This window comes from Podarcis vaucheri (genome assembly GCF_965113315.1).
Source record: "Podarcis vaucheri genome assembly, chromosome: 5".
NCBI classification, from domain to species: Eukaryota; Metazoa; Chordata; class Lepidosauria; order Squamata; family Lacertidae; genus Podarcis; species Podarcis vaucheri.
The window spans coordinates 72,150,184-72,167,520 of NC_138763.1; the positions used below are offsets into that span (position 1 = coordinate 72,150,184).

Consider the following 17,337-nt stretch of genomic DNA (forward strand, 5'->3'; position numbering starts at 1 on the left):
TACAATTTTTTATGTGCTGTAAGCTGCCCAGAGAGGCTGGGAAAACCCAGCCAGATGCATGGGGTATAAATAGTAAAATCATCATCATCATCAGTCCTTTCCCAATTCTCTAGCTTTCTAAAATAAGCAGGGAGCCTCCACAGACACAAAAGGATCCCTGTTGCAGATGTTTGCCTACCCTGAGAAGGAAGGCAAATGGGAATGGTTGCTGCAGCAGGTTTGAATTTATCATGCTTGCCTCCCCTCCCCCTCCCATGCTTAAATTTACCTTACTGTAACACCTGAAGACAGCTTAAGAGTTAACAATATCAAGATGGGCACAGAGAATCCTTGCATGAAGGAGCTCCAAGATTGCATGCAGGGATGGTGTGGAACTGGGGGCAGGGGTGCAGGGGTGCAGAGGCAGAGACCACATTTATATTTTGCCTCAGAAAGCAACATTCCAAAGTTACGATGCGCAGATACGGTTGGAGGGGAGGAAAGGGGTAAAATCTTCTTAATAAATCCATTCCACGCCTGCAGAAGATGAGACAGGAGTCGCATATTCAACCATGTCATTTTGCTGAGCCGAAAGCAAAAGTGTTTCCAAATCCATTTGTTCTGTTCTGCGGTAACTCTGCTTATTTTGGGCTTTCAGGGAGCTTGGGCTCCCCTCCAGCACCTCGGAGATGCTAGAGAAGCAGAGGGAATAAGAGATGGATCCTGGTCTGAATGTATGCCATTAGGTGGCCTTAGCCCCTTCTGCTATATCAGGAAAAACAGCTAAGTAATCTACCTTTCAGGATTGTTGTATTACAAATAGGTGAAATATGTGAAGTGCTTTAAACACAATAAAGCAATGTATGCTGCTGTAATTGTAATTATTATTATTATTTACTGCTGTTAGTATAGCTGTTGTTCAGCTGAAAGAAGAAGAAGAGTTTGGATTTGATATCCCGCCTTTCACTCCCTTTAAGGAGTCTCAAAGCAGCTAACATTCTCCTTTCCCTTCCTCCCCCACAACAAACACTCTGTGAGGTGAGTGGGGCTGAGAGACTTCAGAGAAGTGTGACTGGCCCAAGGTCACCCAGCAGCTGCATGTGGAGGAGCGGGGAAGCGAACCCGGTTCACCAGATTACGAGTCTACTGCTCTTAACCACTACACCACACTGGCTCTCAAGCACCAGGCAAATCATTCCCAGCAATGTCTGTCAATATCCCTTTTATCCATCAGCAGGGCTGAAGCTTCCTAAATATTGGACCAGATGCGGGTGGCACTGTAGTCTAAAACACTGAGCCACTTGGGTTTGCTGATAAGAAGGTTGGTGGTTCGAATCCCTGCGACGGGGTGAGTTCCCATTGCTCTGTCCCAGCTCCTGCCAACCTAGCAGTTTGAAAGCATTCCAGTGCAGGTAGATAAATAGATACCACTGTGGCGGGAAGGTAGACAGCATTTCTGTGTGCTCTGGTTTCCATCATGGTGTTCCGTTGCACCAGAAGCGGTATAGTCATGCTGCCCACATGACTCGGAAAGCTGTCTGTGGACAAATGCTGCCTGAAAGTGAGATGACTGCCGCAACCTCCTAGTCACCTTTCACTGGACTTAACCGCCCAGCGGTCCTTTACCTTTTTTTTAACCTTACCAAGATTCACAAAGCATGGTACACATGGCAACATTCCCCAGTACGGACTGTGTTCTCTGTGTCTGCTCCTGGAATTTCTGTGACCTGTAATGTGCAGAGACTGGGACGTTCAAGGAGATTCATGCCATGGTTTTCCAGTGGATTGCACAGACTAGGTGATGCTGAATCAGCACCACACATGTCAGAACCATGCTATGCGTTTAAAGCTCATTCACAGCCACAAGAAAAAAACTGAATTTTGGCATGATCCTTCCCCTCTCCCCATTGGTCCACAGCAGGAACAAGCACCCCCTTTAACCCGCAGGATTTGCACTGATTCATGCTTTACACTCCGCTCCATAATGACCAGCTACACCAAGCAGCCATTTCATTGGTTTAAAAGAAACTCACCACTTTTCTGACCAAAATGTTACAGATGTAATCATTCCCCCCGATTATGATTATTTTACACACTGCAGGGTGCCAACAATAATAAAAATGTAAACATCACATTATTTTTTCACCTTAATGTAACTTCAAATTAAAAGGAAGAAGAGGCCAAGGCGAGCCATAATATGTCTTGAAGTCTTTCCAAATGCAAAACAAATAAATAAAGTCCTGCGAGATGCTGACAGCATTTTGAGAAGCCCGCGTCGCTTTCTCACACTGCAGTTTTAATCTGATCCAATTTCTGGGAAGGAAAATACATTTTCCTGAAAAATTTGAAGGGGGGGAAATTAGTAGAGGTTGGCACCAGAAAAATGATAGCGGAACCCTGCTGTTCTGTAGACACTCTTTAAAGAGATTGAAAATAATCAAGGTGACAGTAATTTTGTAAAGTGTCTTTCCAGTTTTGGAATCCAGATTTAAAAGTCTGAACTGGTGGGGGAAATGTAATGGAGGCAAGGATACTGCTAACCTATTCAGTCCCACTGCAGCCTTCCTTCCTTCCTTCCTTCCTTCCTTCCTTCCTTCCTTCCTTCCTTCCTTCCTTCCTTCCTTCCTTCCCATCCCCATTCTATTCATAGGGTTTTACAGTTAGCAGGGATTTTATAGTGGGCATCCATAGCTTATGACCCACCAAATTGAACACTACCCACCACTAGTCATGTATGCAATCCATCAGCAGCTCAATTAACTTCTTGATTTTACAGCTTCTGATGAACCTCAGAAGGTGTAGCCTGGGATATTAATTAACCCCCTGGGTGCAACCGCTGAACATGTTTGGTGTGGTTGGTGGGTCACATCTTGAGCAGGTCTGCTTTATGAGACTTGGGCTTCATGTTGTTGACTTGGCTGTGCTGGTGAAGGTGGACTTACCCTCCCAAATATGGGGAGCATGTCAGGTGACCACGAGGAATAAGAACGTAAGAAGAGTACACGTCAAAAGTCTACGTAGTCCAGTGCTCTCTTTGCAGAACCTAGCCAGATGCCTATGACAAGCACACAAGTGCAACCACGTTCTCCAAGTGCAGTTCCCTCCCAGCAACTGGTGTTCAGAGTCATACACTCCTCTGACAGTGGAGGTGGAACATATTCATCAACGTTAGTAGCCATTCATAGCCTTCTCCTCCTCAAATTTGTTTAATCCTCTTTTAAAGTTGTCCACGTTGTTGGCCACCAGTATGTCTTGAGGGAGCAAATTCCTGACAGGCAACTGTCAGGGATTATTTCTCCCCTGGATAGAGAGACATAAGGCTACATCCAGCACCTCTAACAACCGGGATGAGAAGCCTGTGGAACGACAAATGATGTTGAACTTGAACACCCGTCATCCCGGACCATTTCCAAGCTGGCTGTGGGCGATGAGATTTGGAGTCCAGCAACCCCTGGAAGGCCACATGGTCCCCACCCTTGCTTTACTGGCAGGGCTTGTTATTTGCTACCTGGAATGAAAGACAAGATGTGACTGCTCAATTCTAGAAACAGAGGCCAACTAGGCTGGTGGCTGAGAATTTTATTTCAGCACTGGCGATGGGATACCAACCACCACCACACCTCAGGGGAGTTGAGGGGACGGGGCAAACCAGAGGACACACACAGCTCAGTTACCACCACTTTGAGCTGGCTGCCTCAAATTGCTTAATGGTAGGGCTGGCTGGGGGAGATTGGTCCATTAGGACATATGGGTCACGTCTGCATTGAGCCCTTGGCCAGCCTATCTACATCCTTATACTTACAACCAATCTAAGGAGCGGTAATGGCTGCCAGCTTCCTCCTCTTTGAATTCATTGAGGAAAGGAACAAAACCAGAATTCTTTGGCACTGCCTAACATTTCCTCTTGCTGTTGGACCTGCCTACCTTCCACCCTACCAATCCCAATGAGCTCTAGACTTCACTGAGGCCCGGTGCTGTAGGCTTTCAACCTTGACAAATCTCCACCCTGTCCAGATCTTGGCCTGGTCCAACATGCACCTAAAAACTCACCTAGGCTTACTTTCCTTTGGCTCAAACAATACAAATCCATGGTCAAACACACCTAACAAGAGATGCAACGTCAGCCACAATTTTAACTTTCCAAAAGAGTTTTATCAATCACTGTGACACCGCCGGTCATCTTGCTGCGTAAATCTGCACACACACAAATGCGTCATACGATTGAGCTGGCGTTTAGCTATTTACAGCTGGGTTTGTTTGTTTTTACAGGCATCATGCGATATATATTTTTATGTGGAAAATCTGTTTAGGGCCCTGATGGATAAGGCAAGATGAACTCATGTGACACACACCCTGCCCCCATTTTCCTGCAGAGTTTTGTGCTTTGTCGTAAAGAGCGGGAGTTATAGTTTTCCAGAGTATTAGCTATAAAAATGGAGCCTTGTTAAAGTTACAGTCAGAGGGTGCAATAAATGAGTTATTTCAGCATATATCAGAGTTCAGGGCTCTTCTTTGTTACTTGGAGGTAGTGCCGTTATGTGGTGGAGAGACTCTGCAGCCTGGGACTTTCAGGACAAGTGCTATCTGTGCTGGAGCCTGGAAGTCACGTGGCCTCTCCTTTAAATAATGTATTCCCCTACAGTTCCAGCTCTTGACTTGTTCAAAGACAGTTTCTTTAAAATTTAATCAGTAGCTTTATCATCGCCTGCAGGAAAAAAGTGCCAGAGCAAAAGTGCTTTCAGAGCAAGGAAACCTGACATCTAATGAAATAGCACCTTTACTCATCTCTCTCTTCCCCACCCCCCTCCCCAATCGGCCACATTTTTGTTAATTTCTCCTACAAGGGTTCCCATTAAAAAGAAAAGGTAGGAAGGCTCCGCGCACTGTGGTGACAATCTGAAGCACCATTCAGGTGACCTTGTTAGAGCCACTGCACAGTGACTCAGGTGGGATGCCATCCTTGTAAAGTTAGGCTGCCTGAACAGCTCAGCGTATGGTGCCAAGGACTCACTGGACACAACTGATGATGGGCAGGCCAGTCTCTTCCTGGTTCTTGTTAGTTTCACATGTGTTCATTCCTAAGGGCCAGTGTGGTGTAATGGTTAGAGTGCCAGACTATGACCTGGGAGACCAGGGTTCAAATCCTTACTCAGCCATGAAGCCCACTGGGTGACATTGGGCTTCATGGCTGAATGAGGGCCAGTCAGTATCTCTTGGCCTGACCTTGCTCGCAAGGTTGTTGTTGTGAGGTTAAAATGGAGAGGGAAAGAAATGCGTACACAACCTTCAGTTCCTTGGAGGAAAGGCAGGATATAGAGATAATAAGTAAACTATTTTGCTCATCATTATGCCATTATTATTATTATTATTATTATTATTATTATTATTATTAATAATATTATTTTAAATCATGTATTTTACATTTATTAAGGTGCAGAATTTGAGCTTTAATATATTTATATTGCATAAAATTAGCATTTTTGGATACATCTTTTGCCCTGAAAAACATTTTTCCCCTCATCAGTGTATTAATCCGGAAAGTGTGATTCAGGCTGGTTTGCTTAAAAATGAAGTGCAAATGAAATAGTTGTGCATCTCTACACACTGAGCCAGCACCATAATCTAAACTGGAAAGCATGTCTCACCTCTTGAAAATATTACTTACTCCTCAAGAGGTCCAGGTAGTGCTTGCTGTGATTCAGGATGGGCAAATGAGTCACTTTTGGTTTCTCTCAGTTTCTCTCTCTCTCTCTTTTCCAATCTGAAGTTTGGTTCTGCATATTTTCTCACCAATGCTGGTTTTTTTATTTATTAAAAAAAGTCCAAATGAAAAATTGTCAGCATTTTAGTGTGCATTTTTTGTACCGTACACCTTATTTTTTTGGTATGCTATTTCCCCTAATATATACATTTGCCCCAGTATGGGCATTTTTGTCAACTTTATTTGGCTGGAGAATCACACTGCGAAATTTGGAGATGTTAGAATTTGGAAGGCCAGCTGTGCTTCGGAGGTTGGTGCAGGAGATGATACCATGGTACATTGGTTTACAAACACCTTGGGTTACAAACACTTCAGGTTAGAGACTCCGCTAACCTGGAAGTAGTACCTCGAGTTAAGAACTTTGCCTCAGGATGAGAATAGAAATCGTGTGGCAGTAGCAGTGGGAGGCCCCATTAGAAGTGGTACCTCAGGTTAAGAATGGTTTCAGGTTAAGAACAGACCTCCGGAATGAATTAAGTCCGTAACCAGAGGTACCACTGTAGTTGAAACTCACTTGAGATTGCACTAATCTGTTGCCCATAGAAAATGGCAAATTTGCAGGAATTCGCATAAGTTTTTACAATAGTTCTCTATATCCACGACAGAAGAAAATAATATGGAATGCATACGTTTTTGTTCACATTCTACTCAGTAGAGTATTTTGGTTAGATGAGGAGATATACAACAGCAGGAGGAAGAGCTGGAAAAGGGGGGCAAATGTCAAGCACACATATGAAGGAAGAGTTGTTCTTTAAATTGTTGAGCAGGTGGTTCGATTTGACGGTGAACTTCTATGGCCTGTATCCCAGGGACTTGGAATGGATGAACCAGTCTATTTATTTCTCTGTTTATTCATATATTTGTTCCATCCTATTTCTGCATTAATCTACCAAAAAGGGTGGAAAAACATGCACAAAAATTGTATTTAAATTGATTTTTTTTTGTAGAGTGCTATTTAAATAGGTATGTATGTCTTTTATATACACTGCTTCATATTTCGACAGAAATCTCTCAGCAGAAATCTCTAAGTTTACAAACCCACCCAAAAGCATTCAACATGAGAAACGCAATACAAAACCTTTAACTGAAACACAATAAGGTAGAACTACTATGGCCACTAAACGGCGTTTCCGTGCGCTGCTCTGGTTCGCCAGAAGCAGCTTAGTCATGCTGGCCACATGACCCAGAAGCTGTACGCCGGCTCCCTCGGCCAGTAAAGCGAGATGAGCGCCGCAACCCCAGAGTCGGCCACGACTGGACCTAATGGTCTGGGGTCCCTTTACCTTACTATGGTCACTATTAATCATGACAATCCCACATGTTATCTAACTTCATTAAATACATTCCTCTAAGCAATGTAACCATATGCAAAACTTAACAGTCCAGGGAACATCAACAGTTAACAAAGCACCCTAAACATATCATAAATATATTTTTAAAGCCACAAAGTATGATCACCAAAATCATTCATCTGCATATTCACACCACACCGAATCACACGTCCGCACTGCACAAAACTAAGCACACAACATCCAAGTATGCAATTGCTCACCAATCACCTTAACACTCACCACATCACTCCATTCTCTCTCCGGTAAAACACTTCAAAGTTGAAGGAACGAATAAATACGTTTCAGTGCATGCATTTCTAAATGTGTTTGATCCTAAAATACCCATTTTAAATGCACATTGGCACGTTCTTCTGAATCAAGAGCCTCATTGCACCCTTTGGAGAAGTGTGAAATCCAAAGAATAATTATGTTCCAATCCGCACATTAGTCCAGGAGGCAGAGGTAAGATCCATTTGCAGTGGGATGGACAGGATTCAAATTCCCAAGCATGAGACCTAGGGCAAGAAGGCAAGCGTATGTGTGCCATGCTGGTGACAATAATAGTGGTGGACATCTTCAGAACTACACCCAGCATCTCACCCCTGCATTATCATATATGAAAAGCTACATATCAAGCACTTGCCTTTTAGCTTTCCTTTGCAGTTGCATGTGTCCTTCCACATCACAGCATTTGGCTTAACCCTGCACAGCTGCTGAGAAGATAACTGAAGACTTGTCCTCTGCTGCCTTGTCCAAAACTAAATCTATTAGGAAAGCAACAATGCTTGCACTTAGGTACCTGAGCCAGTAGAGGGTGATAGAGAGACAGGCAACCTGTTGCTCACTGATCCATTCACTTTAGTATGCTTGTTGGTAAAGTAGATCACATCTCTCAGGCTTCCTTCCTTCCTGCTTCTTCTCCAAGGTCGGTTATGAGCAGGCACCCCTAAACTCAGCCCTCCAGCTGTTTTGGGACTACAATTCCCATCATCCCTGACCACTGGTCCTGTTAGCTAGGGATGATGGAAGTTGTAGTCCCAAAACAGCTGGAGGGCCCAGTCTGGGGATGCCTGGTTATGAGTACAGTGGTGCCCCGCAAGACGAATGCCTCGCAAGACGAAAAACTCGCTAGACGAAAGGGTTTTTTGGGTTTTGCGTTGCTTCCGCTAGATGAATTTCCCTATGGGCTTGCTTTGCAAGACGAAAACGTCTTGCGAGTTTGTTCGCTTTTTTCTTAAAGCCGCTTGAAGAGGCGCAGTTGCGACGGACCGTGCTTTGCAAGACGAAAAACATCGCAAGACGAAAAGACTCGCGGAACGAATTAATTTCGTCTTGCGAGGCACCACTGTATGAGCCAGCTTCTGCTTGTGTTAACTACTTGGCTCCATCTTGGCCACATGTAAAACCTATACCCAAGTTTTCTTTATCCTTTCAGCAGTCTCGTCGGACTATTTATTTCTGCACACCATTGCAGTATATTTATCAAAAGCCATAAATATTTTAAAAATTGACTTTTTTATTGCATTGTTTCACTGCTTGTTTGTTTGTTGTCCTAGGCTCTTTTTGGAGCAAAGGCAGGATAGAAATGTGATTGAATAGTGCTGCCTATTCTGGTTGATAGCAGCTCTCCATAGTTTCAGGCATGATTTCAGATGCTGCGGCCAGGTTCCGTTGCCCTTTGAAGCTGCTAATGCCATGGATTGGACCTAATGCCTTCTGCATGCAAGCAGGTGCTGTCCTGTTCAGTGGTGGCCCCTCCTCGTTTTTAAAGGTCAGGTGCATTTCTTTGGATGTGCAGAGATTTGTGGCTAGATGCATCACAAGCCATCTGCAAGCTCCTCGTTTTGCAGGAAGAGTGGAGAACCTCATCCCTTGCTTCGACTGGGACGAAGGCTGAATCTTCTCCTCTTATAAGATTTGCTCGCTTCTGGCTGAAGGGCATTCCCAAAAGACAGGTTAATTTTTAGGGGTCGGTTATAGCTGTAATAACATGGAGACACAAAATTGATTACTGTCTCCTCGACAATTTGTTTTTCGAAAGGATGCTCAAGCGGTGATTTCAGTCACAGAATGATTTGTTTGTCAGCAGAGGGGGGAAAAACATGGCAGGAACTGTGTGCCAGAGCATGGAAACCCCAGAAGGTTAAAGATATCTGCCTATTGCAAAGGACAGTGGAAAACGGCAGAAGGAAGGAGCCACCTCATCAGAACCGAGCAGCCTCATCTGTTGGGAATTTATTTTATATTATTACTAGCAAAAGGACTGCTGTGTTGGTGGTGCTGGTGATGATGATGATGATACAGTGGTACCTCGGGTAAGAACTTAATCCATTCTGGAGGTCCGTTCTTAACCTGAAACTGTTCTTAACCTGAAGCACCACTTTAGCTAATGGGGCCTCCTGCTGCCGCCGCACCGCTGGAGCATGATTTCTGTTCTTATCTTGAAGCAAAGTTCTTAACCCGAGGTACTATTTCTGGGTTAGCGGAGTCTGTAACCTGAAGCGTCTGTAACCTGAAGCGTCTGTAACCCGAGGTACCACTGTATGTGTGTTTCTCTCTATCTGTATTTCAGGCCAGGACCTTGTAGGAGTGCTGGTGAAACTCAGCGGAAGGCAGACCTAACTGCAGGAAATCAGCACCACGGCCAGTTCCTTGTGGAGCAAATGTCAGAAAGTGGACCAGACCAGTGTTTCTCAAGCTTGGGACTACAATCGCCATCATCCCTGACCACTCGTTCTGCCAGCTAGGGATAATGGGAGCTGTAGTCCAAAAACAGCTGGAGACCCAAGTTTGGGAAACACTGCTTTAAGCAATGAGGACAATCTAAGCAGGTCGTCTGCTCAGCCAAGTTTACAATGGAAATCAACACATCATTTCCCTGCTCTTCAGGTTACATAGACAATACAAAATGGAGGTGATGGTAAGCAAAAAGAGAAAGCCTGAGAACAGGACAGGAATTCATTGTTCTTTTGAGCTAATTTGGATTGAAACTGTTGCAGTCGAGAAGAACCATGTTCTAGATGAGCTTCTAGATGAGCCAGGAGGCATTTTCTTCCTCCCTACCACCAAGTCAGCTTCAACCATGCTGGGGGTTGGCTCTAGCAACTGTCTGATGCCAACTTTCTTGCCTCTAGCTCTGCCCACTCTGATGGCAACATCTTAGAAGGGTCATGTGCTCATTTCCAAGGCGCTGGTTCTTGTGGACTGGGGAGCATCCTGCTGCCCTCTGCCAGCTATATAATGTATTCTTCTTAAACAGACCAAAGCAGCAGTAGCCAAATACGTAATAGGCTTGAGAGGACAGGAGCACCTTAACCTTTCGTCATAAAGTGAGGAAAATGTTAAGTGTTGCATAAGGATCTGAAGTGAATACCCATTCATCCTGTTTTATTTAATGAGATGAAGGCGACCTGCTGTTGACCTGGCACATGAGTGGTGTCGAATTTTTTGCCCTGGCTTGGCGAGAACTGAATCCAGGGATTCTCAAGCTCCCTCTTCTCTGCTGAGCGTGTTTTCTCAAGTGAACTGATTCTCACCGCTTCCAAACACAAGAGGCTCCCCACCCCATGCTTTGCACTCTCTGAAAAGCAATTCTTTCAAGAGGTATAGGAGAGAGGGGTTTGCAAATACCTGGAAGAGTGGTTAGAAATGGGAACACACAAAAACAGAGTTCTGGGAAGGTAAAGTGCGTTATGAATTGGCTAGCTGAAACAAATGCTATTATACATGGAAGGGTGAAATATGTGATTGCGCTGAGGAAGGTACCTGAGAGAGCTAGCTGTTTGTTTGTTTTTAATATTGCGGGATCAAGAGCATGGTGTTCTTTGGAAGGAAGGGGAAAAGCCAGCTCACAGTGCTTTGATACAATGGCGCCTGCTTTCTTTGGCACATGCCTACTGATATTTCAATGGAACACCACTTACCTTTCACAAACCAGCTTTGATTTACCTTTCTCTGCTTCCCTGGTGCCATAAAACCATCTGCAATGCTGCCCTGACATTTTCCACAGCTCCTCCTCCAGCTGCAGTGCTTTGTCAATTAATCAGTTGGGTTAATTGAAAGTAATTTTTATTATGTGTTTTTACATACAATTAAAAAGAAAAAGAAAGTAAAGAATAAATGAAGAAAAATGAAAACAAAACCATGAAAAACCAAGGACACAACACAAAACACCTAAGGATTTCCCTTCCTCTCATTCTCTGATATATTTTATTTTCCCTCTCTTCCAAGTTACCAAGTTCTACTCTTCTTACTACTCCTACTTCCACTTATACTGCTGAATTTATTCAAGTCCTGCTAATCTGTTCACTTGCTTATACTGATTTTTAAAATACTCTACAAACATTTTCCATTGCTTTTTGTATTCTTCATCATCTTGTTCTCTTACTCGTCAGACCCACCAGCTCCACATATTCCAACAACTTAAAGTGCCATTCCTTCATGGGCAGCACTACACCTGTTCTCCATTTTTGTGCAAGCAAAATTCAGGCTGCTGTAGTGGCATACATAATTTTTTAAAAAACCAACATATTGGGGGACTTATGTTGTTACTATTTCCATAAGAAAAGCTTCTGGTTTCTTGGGAAATGTTCTCTGAAATATTTTTAATTCATGATGAATCATTTCCCAGAATTCCTTGATTACTTTACTCAACCACCCCGTGTGGTAAAATGATTCTTCTACCTCTTTACACTTCAAGCATTTGCCTGTCCCAGCTTTAAACATTTTTGCTAGTCTACTTGGTGTTAAATACCATCTGTGGATCATTTTCATGTGGCTTTACTTCAATATATAACACACAGTATATTTCAGGTTCATTTCCCACAGCTTCTCCCATAGTGCAAACTCAATATTGTGCCCCACATCCCTTGCCAGATTAATCATACATGATTTCACAGGCTCATCTTTCATTTCCCATTCTAAGGGTTAGAAGATCTAATAAGATTTAATAAATAAGTGAATCTATCATGCCACTTGTCAGGGATGATCCACACTCCAAAGTGGCTCACAACATCAAAAACAAACAATATAATTCATTAACTATTGCAAATCACAACAAATGAAAATATTCCTGTGAACAGTAGATGAATAAAAGCATCACAGCCTCTCAGAAGATCCATGGGGAGGGAGAGAGTAGAATTCATCTCCAAAGGGATGCTTCCAGAGTGTTGGTTTTTTCAGGTGGGACCCAATCACATACAGACAAATTCAGGTCACACAATTATAGTTCATAGGGAGGTCGTGTGCAACAACCCTCCCCTCCAAAGAGCCAGCCTTTTTGCAATAAGGAAAGTGACAGGAAATTGGAAAGTGTGGGATGACACTTGCTTTCAAGCATCATCTAACCTCCCTGAAAACAAATCAGAACAAACAATCAATAAACAGACTTCCTGGAAACACCCTAAGATAGTGCCATCCACCTGCATACTGAAGAGGAAATCTGCCTGCTGATTAATTGGGGTTCTTCCACTTATTTATTAATATTTTTAATCCCACCCTTTCTCCCAAAGGAATGCAGGGCAGCAAACACCAAAGTGGAAAAGCAATACAATCAAGAATAAAGTTGAAAGCACATTTAAAACAACAAAAAACATGATGGAGATTGCTATGTGATGTGCACATGCCATCTCGGTGGAAAGGAAGGGCTTGCATTCAGCTAAGTACTTCCACTCCTGCAATGATGTCTGCTTGCACAAGGAAACTTCCTCTTCTTCCTGTGTTGTCCAAATCGGTTCTGGGTTTGTTTTTTCAAATCCCCCACAACAGATTCCAGGGCTAGGGGGCATGTGGGGCACACAGGGAGAGAAGAAGGAAGGGGAAGTTATTGTTGTTAAATGAAATTTTAGTCACTTTCTCTTGCCTAAGGAAACCCAAAGCGACTTGCAACCAACCCCCCTCCACATAAATACATTAAAACTGGGTGAGAGAAAAGTTAGTGTGCATGCTAACTGTCCCCCAAGTTATGCTGTTTTCTTATTTCAGAAGATTTCCCTTCTGGATTAAAGTTCCCTTTCCTGCATGGCCCAGGACAACATACTACAAGGCACATAAAAAATGTTGGCCCATTACAACAACCCCAAAGCCACAGCATGATAATACCTTGATTAGGACCAGCCAGAATGTCTCAAAGTCATGTGCAACCTTTGGAGTTTGCTAGAACTTTCCACCAGACTGGATGTCAAATACAACAGAAAGTCTGAAGTTCACCAGAGGCAGTGTGTTAATTAATCAACTGCAACAAATTCTTTAGCCAGCCAACAACATTGACACAAATAAAAATAAATAACAGTTTGTGGCGTTTGCCCGTTCTTTTGGAAATGTCTGTACAGGGGGAGAGAAAGGGTTACCAGGTAGACCAATAGAAAGCCCAGAGGTGGAGCCTACCTGTTTCTAAAAGGCTTAGCCAGAGGTTTAGACAGTAGGGGAAAGACAGTTGGGGAAACAGCAGTTGGGAAAGCAGTTGGAAGACAGATGGAAACAGACAGACAGTTAGTGCAGTTGGTTCTTGTGTGAGTGGATGTAGAAGAGTTAGAGACGGGATAAAATAAGACTAAGAGGGTAAAGGGTAACAGCGTTTCGAATGCATTTAAAGTTTATTTGTGTTTGCAATAAACTGCAATCTTCGTTGTTAACTTGAGAACCCGACTGAGACTAAGTGATTTGCCGGGGAGAACCTGGTTGGTTCTCCCCGGATTAGTGGTGTATGGGTCAATAGTCCGTGAGACGACTGGGGGCTCTGTATGAATGCCACACAGTTGAGAAGGAAAGTGAAGGACTATTCTCAAATATCTACTAGTATATAGAAGGTGGCTTGTATATCCCTTGCAGGGAATCAAATGAGCACAGTGGATGATGCACTGAAACTGCTTAGCTAGAGGCCACTGAAAGCCCCTGACAGATCTGTCAGCTGGACATGTCAACTTGTCAATCAAGAGGCTGACCTCGCTAAGAACAAGGAGCGAGATACCCCATCCCATCCCACCCTGACTCTTCTTTCAGGTGCAGCCTGCAGCCATGAAAACAACCAGCCAGAAACTTGTGAAGAACGGTGGTGATGTTGCAGCAGCAGTGGACACAGCAATTTTCAAGGGTTCTTGCATCCCGAGTCTCGCAGGAGGCAAAGATGTGTATCTAATTTGCTATTTTTTTTAAAAAAAAGCAAAACACAGCCACTGTGGTGCCTGGCAGCTGTGAAAAGGTTAATTTAGAACCTAAAGACATGGCTGGAAGCAGTAATGTGCCCTTGGCATCAGCCGGTGATAGTTTGTTCCAATGAAATTTGATGATGCTTGTAGATTCAGCGATTGAGCATGTTGCTTAATAAACCCTTGGCTCATTGAATCTTAATAAACCATAGCCAGGCTTGGAGGGTGGAGTTCTGTGAGACCTTAGGAGGCTTCCTTTCACCCACATGTTGACATTTCTCTCAACCCTTATTAATCTCTACTGTCGTTTCGCTAGGTTGCCTCTGGACTCTCAGCTGCCCTGATTGTTCCAAGTGCAAGCCTGCTCATTGCCTTTTAGAAAAATAATAATAATCTGATTTTTAGAATGTCTCTCTCACCCGGTCTTGATAGCCGTTAAAGACATTGATCTGTCAATTATGACTTGTTCCCTTGGGTGCCAGCCCTTTTTGTCCTATACTGAAGATATGAGTGGTTGAATTATGGATGTATTTACAGGGTTGATGTAAAGATAACAAGATAATATATGGCAAGAGCTTCGAGGGCTTTGGGAAAATGCTATATAAATACTATTTTGGCTTCTGGGACCATTCCTTTGCTTTTTAATGGCCAAGGGTGGCTGGTTGATGTTTCTTCAAAGGAAGCTAATTGTTAGAAGATACAAAATACAAAATTCCTTCCAGTAGCACCTTAGAGACCAACTAAGTTTGTTATTGGTATGAGCTTTCGTGTGCATGTGTTGGTCTCTAAGGTGCTACTGGAAGGATTTTTTAAATTTTTTATTTTGTTTTGACTACGGCAGACCAACACAGCTACCAACCTGTTAGAAGATAGTGTCTTGATATCTAGAGATCTCTCTTTGTCATCACAGGATGTGATCCCAGCTAAGCAAAGCGGTTATAGGAACATAGGTGGCTGTCTACCAGCTCCATCTGGTCTGTTGGCTGAGACCCTACCTGTTTGCACTCTGCCTCACTATAGTGGTACATGCTCTGGTTCTCTCCAGCGTGGACTACCACAATGTTCTCTACATGGGGCTACCTTTGAAGGTGACTTGGAAACTACAATTAATCCAGAATGTGGCTACCAGACTGGTCTCTGGGAGTGGCTGCTGAGACCATATAACACTGGTCCTAAAAGATCTACATTGGCTCCCAGTACATTTCTGAACACAGTTTGAAGTGTTAGTGTTGACCTCTTAAGCCCTAAACAACCTCAGCCCTGGATACCCAACCACAGGATTAAGAGTCTCATGCTCTACCGACTGAGCTATAGGAAGCTGCCTTATGCCAAGTCAGGCCATGGGTCGATCTGGCTCAGTATTGTGAACACCAACTAGCAGTGGGTCTCCAGGCAAGAGTGTTTCTCCACCCCACCTGGAGACACAAGAGATTAAGTGTGCTCCTACCATTGAATTACTGCTTTTCTCATAAGACAATGTAGTTTGTGTGTATATTAAGAATGTAACTGAAATAACAGGAACCCTGCTGGATAAGATCAAAGACCCATCTAGTCCAAAGTCTTCTCACCCTTTGGGTTGACTGAGTGGAAGGAGGTGAGTCAGCCACTGAGGATTGGCTCCTAGAGTCATTCTGGAGAAGGCGTGTGGGAAGAACACAGAAGAGTTGTTCTCTATGCGCCAATGCTAACCACTGAGGAACACTGAAAACACAAGGGACTATTCAGTTTCACAAGAATAGTGTGAGAGTTCTGCTACTTACAAAGCAACTTCGTGGAAAACACAACTTGAGTCACTCTGAAAAGAAGATATTGGAGCACTCCAAATCATTTGCCTGTGCATACCTGCACAGAAAATATTAGATCTAGCTGAAAGGCAACACATGGAGATCTGCATTGATTGTTGCATCCCTAATTATCATTACTGCATAATCTTAGACGGTTGAATAATATTAGAAGGGTGTGTGGCTGTGAGACGGCATGGCTGTGACTGTCATGAAAAGGTCCTGCAGTTCTGCCCGGACACTGAGGTCCAGCGCTGAGGGCCTTCTGGTGATTCCCTCCCTGTGAGAAAGCCAAATCACAGGGAACCAGGCAGAGGGCCTTCTCAGTAGTGGCACCCGCTCTGTGGAACGCCCTCTCACTAGATGTCAAAGAGAAAAACAACTACCAGACTTTTAGAAGACATCTGAAGGCAGCCCTGTTTAGGGAAGCTTTTAATGTTTAATGGACTATTGTATTTTAATATTCTGTTGGAAGCTGCCCAGAGTGGCTGGGGAAACCCAGCCAGATGGGCGGGGTATAAATAATAAATTATTGTTATTATTACTTCTGAACTTGCCACTACTGTACTGACTGTGTTAAACATGTAGAACGGCACCAATCTTTCTTTCTGTCTGCTGAACCTTCCCATTAGATGAGGAATAGGGGCAGAGAGGCTCCTCCTTATTCACGCCAGCCTCCTCATATCACTGGTCCACTAGCTGTAGGTGTTGTGCTGCAGCTTCATGATTTATAATTGGCTTAAAAAAAGGGAGAGAACTGGGTTAAGAAAGAAACACAGAAGCTGGCTCACTGAATTATTCTCAGGGAGTTGTGAAAGCCTTGCAGTCTAATTCCGATGTAAAACAGAGCAGGTCAAAAAGTACTCAGTGAATACATTGGATGAATGATGCTGAGATTTGTCAAATAATTTATCTGAAGGGGAGAGGGGAAAAATGTTTGTAATGTCTCAGGCTGCATGTAAAACTGATCAAACTTTATTCATCCAGCGTGTTCCTTGAGGGGAGGAAATGGCAACTTTTCATTGGTTAATTTATTTAGGGATTATTTTTTCCTCCCCGGTACCCAGTGAGAACTAACACATTACAAATTCCTCCCACTAAAGGGGAAGTCTCTCAAAAGTAATGGAGGCATAGACAGGACTAGCAACATGGGAAGTGTTTGATTATTAATATTTGCAAACAGGAGAATTGGCCCACAAAGCAGACAATTCTGAACAATATGCAATGTGACATGTTTTTCTCAAAGTCAGAACTGATTATATAAATCACACCTCCATGCACCAGATGCTTTTTTGGGGGGTGGGTGGGTGGGGTGGGTAGGAATATGCATTTTTTCCAAA

General features: G+C 43.5%; 1 long non-coding RNA gene across 2 annotated transcripts; it reads right to left on the bottom strand.

Annotated features, from left to right (window-relative positions):
* Positions 1-1,613: 1,613 nt before the first annotated feature.
* Positions 1,614-14,049, bottom strand: LOC309532206. 2 transcript variants are annotated; one of them, XR_014219649.1, is made up of 4 exons: positions 11,020-14,049; positions 5,645-5,774; positions 4,030-4,684; positions 1,614-3,487 (listed from the first exon to the last, which is right to left on the bottom strand). It is a non-coding gene; the product is annotated as an uncharacterized lncRNA (long non-coding RNA). The 2 variants fall into 2 exon arrangements; XR_014219650.1 differs by having other exon boundaries at positions 1,614-4,684.
* Positions 14,050-17,337: the final 3,288 nt, after the last annotated feature.